Raw genomic sequence first — 8,330 nt, 5'->3', positions numbered from 1 at the left:
TTATTACTTTGCTCTGGGTGTTTTGGCCACTGAGAAAATACTGTATTGCAAAGGAAACAATCTTATTTCTTAAGACAACAAACTTATACTTTAAAAAGTTCTTCACTTCTGTTCATTGATTTCTAATTGACTTCATGCTTTATGCTGGGAATTGAGAAGTTGTTTGAAGTAGGATAGGTAAACCTCAGCATATAATATAAAATTCATTCAGGTCAGCTGCAGTGTTTAAATTACACATTTTAAATCCCTTTTTACAGACACTAAAGTAAAAAATATGTCTTTCTGGGTTGTAAACATGTGATAATAACAATATTATACAGTCAATGTTAAATAAAACCCAAAAGTGGAATGTGCAGAAAATAGGATTTGGTTAATTTGTGGCATCATTTTTATGTTTGTCTTTTTTAAAAACAAGATTCCTAGAATAGGTTGGTACATTCTGATAAAGATTTACAGCATTCCATTTTGCTTATAGTGTTGTATCACAAGGGACTCCTCCAGGGACCATGACTTGCCGGTGTGTGTATATATTTACAAAAACAAAAGAAAAAGTTACCCATTGGGATACAAGGTAGCTGTCACAACTAAAGACTGTGTGGCTTTTTGAGGTGCAATTCCCTGATTTACAAAATTATTTACAATGGGTCTTACTGTTTTTGTGACAGGATTTATTCAGACTGCTGTGCTCTTCATTTGATGTGCCAAAATGTTATTAATCTAAATATTTGTAAATAAAGTCTTGTATCTAGATTAAATTTTAAAATCTCTATCTCAAGATCCATTAAATTAGTTGCACCTGCATAGTTCCTTTTTTTCCTTAATATTTTTACTTTATGTATATACAGTTCCTTTTGACATGTAAAATAACATATTCACAGGTTCCAGGAATTAGGATATGGACATCTGGGGGGCGGTGGTATTATTTTGCTTACCACAGCTAAAAGGTCATTGTATAAAAAAACAATGCTTTGCCACCTAATTTGTTAACAAAATAATCCACACTCCAGTATGCCTCAAACATGCACCATATGAAGTCCACTTTTTTCTTCCTTTCTTGTTTTCACCTGATGAATATGCACTGATAGTAAAAGGATAAAATAAAATAAAATGTTACAGTACAGTGATACGGATGGCAGTCAAAATGTGGTCAATTTATAACTGCATCATTGCAATGTAGAATGCACTGAGTCAGCAGGGGGCAGCAGTGAGGGCACCACACATGGTCTCTGCTGTAGCTATTCAACACTGCCACTTAATGTGAAAGCGGCCAGAAACAATATAGAAATGAATGTGAATGTGTTCCAATAAAACTTTACATTGCAAATTAAATTTTATATAATTATATATATATAATTTTGAATGTTGTGGAATATTACTATTCTTATTTTTAAAGGTAATTTAAAAATGTAAAGCCATTTTTGCTCATGGTTGTACAAGAATAGGCAGTGAGGACCACAGGGGGTATGTTTCCAAAATGGCAGCAGTGATGGATATCCCAAGTGGCACCAACAACAGCATGGGAAAGCAGCACACTGAAGTGAAAAAATGAAATGCAGTAGCCCTCTGGGCCTGGGATATTGTGGCTCATAACTGTGCCATCTGCAGGAACCACATTATGGATCTTTCCATAGGATGCTGAGCTAACCAGGCATCTGCTACTTCTGAAGAGTGCACCATTGCATGGGGAGTCTGTGACCATGCTTTTCACTTCCACTGCTTCTCCTGCTGGCTCAAAACATGGCAGGTGTGTCTGTTGGACAACAGATAGTGGGAATTCCAAAAGTATGTGCACTAGAAAAAAAGAATTCTTCCATCAAGCTCAGCTGTTCTGTTATTCATTTAATGACTTGGCTTCTTGTTCCTTAATTATAAATTAGATAGACCCGTGTCCTTTATGCTTTGTCTTTCCAGTTTGCTATTCCTGCAGCCATATTGTATTGATATTCTGTGTCAAATGAAATCCAGGTGGATTCTAGAACAGATGCTGTCTGTTGTATAGATGTGAAAAAAGTGAACATAAATAAAGAGTCCCTTCTTCCCAGGTTGGAAAGCCAGCTTTTGCAAGAGAGATGTTTGTTCATTAGAGACAGAGCAGAATTGTCCTGTGAGCACATCGCTTGGTCACGAGGAAGCCTGCTTACTGATGGCAAAATCTTGGGAAAGTTGCCTCTCTGCTCCAAGCTTTCCTCCTCTATCAAGTAGCTTCTAAGGATTAAATGGCATCAAGTGGATACAGAAAGAGTCTTTGTAAACTGTAAAGACACTGTACAAATGTGAACTTTCTGTATGACATGTTGCTTTCTCTTCTTAGTTTGGAAAAGTAAACTTAAAAAAACCTAATATGTAATCTTGGCTGGCTCAGAGCAATTTTTGAACTTAAATTGAAAATTGATATTTAAAATTGAGTTAATGGGAGAATTCAAGTTTCCTTCCCTACTACCACCCTTTGCAATTGGTTTAAAATGTCTTTTTTTTTTTTTGGCAGTGCATGCGCCATGTGGGATCTTAGTTCCCTGACTAGGGATTGAACCTGTGCCCCCTGCATTGGAAGTGCTGAGTCTTAACCACTGGACCACCAGTGAAGTCCCTGTTTAAAATATCTTGGTCTAATACTGATTCAATAGCCATATAGTCTCTAACTGAGAAACAGTATAGTTTACTGCAGTGGTTCTCAAAGTATGGTCTGAGGACTCCTGGGGGTACCTGAAACCCTTTCAGAAATTTCATGAAGTTCCTTTTCCAACTGCATGACCATGAGGCCAGCTTTTCTTTATATGCTTCAACCAAAGAAACATGTTGAATGAAGAAGCTGACATGAGAATCCAGCTGTCTTCTATTGTCAGATATAAAAGAGATTTGCAAAAATGCTGCTCTTCTAATGATTTTTTTTTGAAAAAGTTACTTTTAATAAAAATATGCAAAAAAAATAGGCAGTGAGCCATATTTGGCCATATTTGGCCTATGGGCTGTAGTTTTCTACCTACTTCTAGGGCCTTGGAGCCCTCCACTGCAGGAGGCTGTGTGGACTATGCCTAGAGTTAGACTACTTCACTTCTGCCCACCTTCCATTACTTAGAACTCAATTACCTGATCATACCTAACTGCAAAGGAGGCTGGGAAATATAGTTTTTCTATGTGTCCAAGAAAAGGGAATATGTGTATTGCTGAACATTAGCATTTTCACCATTGCCTGCTCTTTCTGATAACCAAATTTTCATTCTCTACAATCTATCAGATACAGTTTCTCATAGTCCTGTGACTATGCACTTAGTATCCATCCCTGATATCCACCATAAAGAATAGTTCCGTTTGGAAAGGGTAAAACAGGGAGACACAGCCGTTACTGGTCAGAGGTAATCCAGTTGGACAAACCCAGAGAGCAGGGGGAGATCTTTGACTCTTCTCTGAATCAGCTCTCTGGAAGAAACTCTTTTGCACATTGTGCTCTGTGGCCCCCTGACTCTATCCTTTGGGAGCTTCCTCCTTATCTATTATCCTCCTTGCACATCAGAGTGGGCTGTGCCTTCCTGGGGCTGCAGAGTTTTGTCAGCCCACTGTTTGCCCGATGATTATTTTATGCTCCCTGAGACCACCCACGTGGTTTTATGTGATATGCAATTTCTTCATGAGCAAAGCTTCAGGTCTATTTGCTTGCAATCAGTACCATGTGCCTGTAACCATACCCAAAGATGCTTCCCAGACATTGGTCTCTAATCAGCTTGATTTTATTGCCTGATCCCTCCAATTGTTTTTTCCTAATTTAATGGTGGCTAAAAGTGGTTATTAATGTGTGTGATCTTTGCTGCAAGACTTAAGTCACTTTGAGCAGCAGAAGTTTTTTAGTTACCCCAAGCCTTTCTCAATCACATCACTTACAGTTTAGGATCTAGAAACAAAGATATTTCCAACACTTTGATGGCCCACATTTTTAGATTTTTTTCTATTCCCTCTCATTTCTGCTTATAAAGTGACCAACTTTTTCCGGAGCTCATTTCATTTCTTTCTTGTGCCAGATGTGGACAACACTAGTCTGTATGCGCTAACATTGTTTTCTAACCTCTTTCCCTAGAGTTTCAATTCAGTAAGCACAAGATCTGCCTACCAAATTATTGCTGGCAACAGATTTTTGCAAACGTCTTTCCCATAACACAATGCTTTCTTGATTTTCAATCTGCTGACTACCTTCCTACTGATAAACCATAGTCTCCAATTTCCACTGGAAAATTTAAGTATTATTTAGGCTAAGTGCAGTAGCAAACAACATTAAAATCTCAATAGCTTAAAGCAATGCAATTTTTTTTCTCATTCATATCATGAAACAATTTGGTGTTCACTGGGCAGCTTTCTAGGCAGTCATTCAGACTCTAGTCCTTGGGAGGGGATTTGAAAGAGCTATATAAGGTTTCAAACCTAATGAAATAGGAGTTTAGGTATAAGAGAGGAACTTGTACATCTTAGGAAAAAGTAAACCAAAACTTAGGTCCAGATAAGGAGCAAGACTCATTAGCTGTCAAGTGCCAGAGAATTGGGCTAAAGCTCTTAAAATATCTCCTCGGATTCTCCTAGGATTGATCAAGAAACTGCAATCAGCAGGGAGGCATATATTGGCCTCAGCTGTAGGATCTAGAAGGAGACAGGAAAGGAAACCAGAGAGCTGTTACATCTCCCTCCAAAGGGCACCCTAGCATGGCTTGTGAGTTGACCAGGACCTGGGCAGAGCTCCTGCTTTTAAAGTGGGAGTCGTCACTCTTTCCTTGTATTTCTCATCATTTGCATTGTAACCGTGGAAGTTGGTTTAAAGCTTAGGAGTACCTTTCAATTTCTTTTGTTTTGTTTGGGAACTCACAAAATTATTTATATCAGGATTAGCTGTGTATTCAGTCCTATGGTGAACCTTCTTTGATTTTCTTTCTTTTCCCAGTTAAAGCCACTAATCTCAGTGACTATAACATACAAATAAGTAAAAGAATGTAATCTTGACAACTTTGCACGTTAGATATTATTGTCGATAGGACAATAATGTTAGGATAGATATCCATTTTTTAGAAAGTGAGCTTCACCATGATTAAGTTAGGAAATGACAGGGCAGGGATGTGAACTCAGGTCCAACACATTCTTGGTTTTTAACGACTTTCAGAATATTTAAGGGAATTTTGCTGCTCCTCCAATAATCCCAAGATGCAGATATCTTTGAGGACATAGACTAAAAAAGAGGTGCCTGTAAGTGCTGGCACGTCCTTGAGTGGGGGTAATGGCTTGGGATCCTGTATTGATCCTGCTAGATAGTAAATGGACCACTTCAGAGGGCAGTGGGTAGGACTTGCCCTGAGTAGGCGATATTTTCTTAGCGCTTATGTTAAGGATGTTTAGCCTTCATTTGCTTCAAATGGAGGAACATTCTGATGCTATTTCTAGGGATCTCAAGAAATCTAAATCTATCTCTCTTACAGTTTTGGTAGTTAGAAATCAGGTTGCTCTGCAATCTTTCCCAAACTTTTCTGAACTGAGGAACTGAAGCCTTTCTCTGCAGGGCTTTGGCTAAATTAGCAGCCCTCATGGGACAGCCGTCTGGTACATCTGCCTCATATCCAGAGGAGCCAGGACAAGACTGGGCTTCCCAGAGCCCTGGTGAGCTAGATTCTGCAGCCGCCTCTAGGCTCTGAGAGAAAAATTCTGTGTTTGAATAATAATAAATGTAACGGGCTCAGGAAGAGAAACGTAGAAAGTATGACTTATATTTGCTAACAGGGAAAGACTGACTCATTTGAGGATCTGAATAAATGAATATCTCTTGGGAAGAAAATTTAACAGAATAATTGGTAGCAAACTAGTGGCTTTAGGTTGCTGTTAGTGGCTTTTTGTAAAGGAGGTAAGAGTGAGATTCTTCTACCAGCCTCTTTGGCACCTGAGAATAATAATAAGTATTAAGAAAAATACACTTACTGCATACTTATATTAAGTACTGGGCTAGATACTTATGAATATTCATTAAATCCTCCCAAAAGCTCTACAATGTAGGCAGTATTGTTAACTCCATTTTGTAGGTGAGCAGACTTAGGCTGTCAGGCCTAGGGAAGATATCTGAGTCTGCCTCCCTGGGTTCCACTTACCTCCCTGGGTAACTGCACTTAGCCCAAAATTAGGGAAAATAAACTCACTTGCCTCTGCATGTCAAATAGGGAAAGAAAATCCTGGGTGCTGGGTTTGGTTGGCTCTGTCCCTCATGCCTGATGAACCCTGAGAATCAGTTTCTAGAGCCCTGAGGTCTTCACAGGTGCAGCAGTAAGACATTTATAGGTCTTTGGAAAGGCAGAAGCCTTTCTGTGGACATAGATCCTCAGCTTTCATTGATTTAGGGTGAAAAGGTAGACAGTTTGGGGCTAAGGGAAGAGGGAGGCAAGTTTCATTGAGGTGGGTTATGTGTGGATTCAGCAAATGTGATGCCTTCACTTTGGCTTTAATAAAATGCTTTTGGGATTTTGATCATGAATTTTCTCTATGTTTACATATAAGAAAGAGAACAACTGTTTGGGGCAACAAATTTCTGAATACCCAATGGGTTACATATATTGCTGTTGAAGTTTCCCCTGGTTCATATAGCATAGGGTAGAGGTTGACAAACTATGGGCTATTTGCCAAAAATGGTCGCTCATTCACTTATATATTATGCTCTCCAACACATGCTTTACCTTGATATATTAGCTCTACAATAGCAGAGTTGAGCAGTTGCAACAGAGAATGTGTACCTCAACTATTTACTCTCTGGCCGTTAAACGAGGCTTTGGCCTCAAACTCACTTTTAGTCAACTCTCTGGACTCTATGTCAGCTGGAACTTCTTTCATTCTTCCTTAGTCTAAGACCTGATGCTATAGGCAGAATCTGGTCCAAGATGGAGAAAAGACCCTCCCGAATTCACATTCTCCCATGGACATACTAAATCTACGGCATAATAGTAGACACATAGATCAATGGAAACAAAATAGAGAGCCTACAAAGAAACCCACGGAAGTATGGTCAATTGATACGACAAGGGAGCCAAGAATGAACCATGGGAATGATTTTGGGAAACCTGACAGCTACATGCAAAAGAATGAAACAGGACCACCATCTTATATCATACACAAAAAGCAACTCAAATGGACTAAAGTCTTATATTTAAGACCTGAAACTATAAAACTCTGAGAAAAAGAAAAACTGTAAAACTCCTGAAACTGTAAAACTCCTAGAAAAACAAAAGGGGATAAGCTATGACCTTGGTTTTGGCAATGATTTTTTTGGACTTGAAACCAACAGCAAAGACAGTAAAAAGAAAAATAAGTAAGACTACATCAAGCTAAAAAGCATCTGCACAGCAAAGAAACTGATCAACATAATGAAAAGGCAACCTGTGGAATGGGAGGAAATATTTGCACATCATATATATAATAAGGGGTTCATATCCAAAATATATGAACTCACACAACTCAATAGCAAACAACAGAAACATTCTGATTTAAAAAATGAGCAGATGATCTGTATAGACATTTTCCCAAAGAAGGTATACAGATGTCCAACAGGTATACTAAAAGGTGCTCAATCTCACTAATAATCAGGGAATTGCAAATCAATTTTACAATGAGATATTACCTCACACCCGTTAGAATAGCTATCATCAGAAAGACAAGAGATAACACGTTTGGGCAAGAATGTGGAGAAAATGAAAGTCTTGTGCACTGTTGGGAATGTAAATAGGTACCATCACTATGGAAAATAGTATAGAGTTTCCTCAAAAACTTAGAAGTAGAGCAACCATATGGCCCAGAAATCTGACTTCTGGGTATATAGCTGAAGGAAATGAAATCAGGATCTTAAAGAGATATCTGCATTCCCATGTTCACTGCAGCATTATTCACAATAGCCAAGATACAGAAACAATCATGTCTGTCAACCGATGAATGAATAGAGATCTTGTGTGTGTGTGTGTGTGTATAATATTCCAACATATATTGGAATATTATTCAACCATTTAAAAGAAGGAAATCCTGCAGTTTGTGACAACATGGATGGACCTAGAGGGCAGTATGCTAAGTGAAACAAGCCAGACAGAGAAAAACATGTACTGCATCGTATCACTTATATATGGAATCTAAAATAAAAAATCAAACGCATCAAAACATAGAGTAGGAAAGTGGTTGCCAGGGGTTAGGGACAGAGGAAATAGGGAGCGGCTGGTAAAAAGGTAAAAACTTTCAGCTGTAAGATGAATAAGGTCTGAGTATCTAATGTAGAACATGGTGGCTATAGTTGATAACACTGTACTGTATAATTGAAATTTGCTAACAGAGTAAAA

The 8,330-nt window shown here is 38.4% G+C and overlaps 1 pseudogene; it reads left to right on the top strand.

The window, feature by feature from the left end:
- Positions 1–1,456: 1,456 nt before the first annotated feature.
- On the top strand, positions 1,457–1,795 carry LOC113613097 (E3 ubiquitin-protein ligase RBX1 pseudogene; annotated as a pseudogene).
- Positions 1,796–8,330: the final 6,535 nt, after the last annotated feature.

Source organism: Aethalodelphis obliquidens, unplaced genomic scaffold (genome assembly GCF_003676395.1).
Source record: "Aethalodelphis obliquidens isolate GAN/ISIS:26980383/991018 unplaced genomic scaffold, ASM367639v1 scaffold84, whole genome shotgun sequence".
NCBI lineage: Eukaryota > Metazoa > Chordata > Mammalia > Artiodactyla > Delphinidae > Aethalodelphis > Aethalodelphis obliquidens.
The sequence above is the reverse complement of the archived record's forward strand: the minus strand, read 5'-3'. Positions and strand labels throughout refer to the sequence as shown.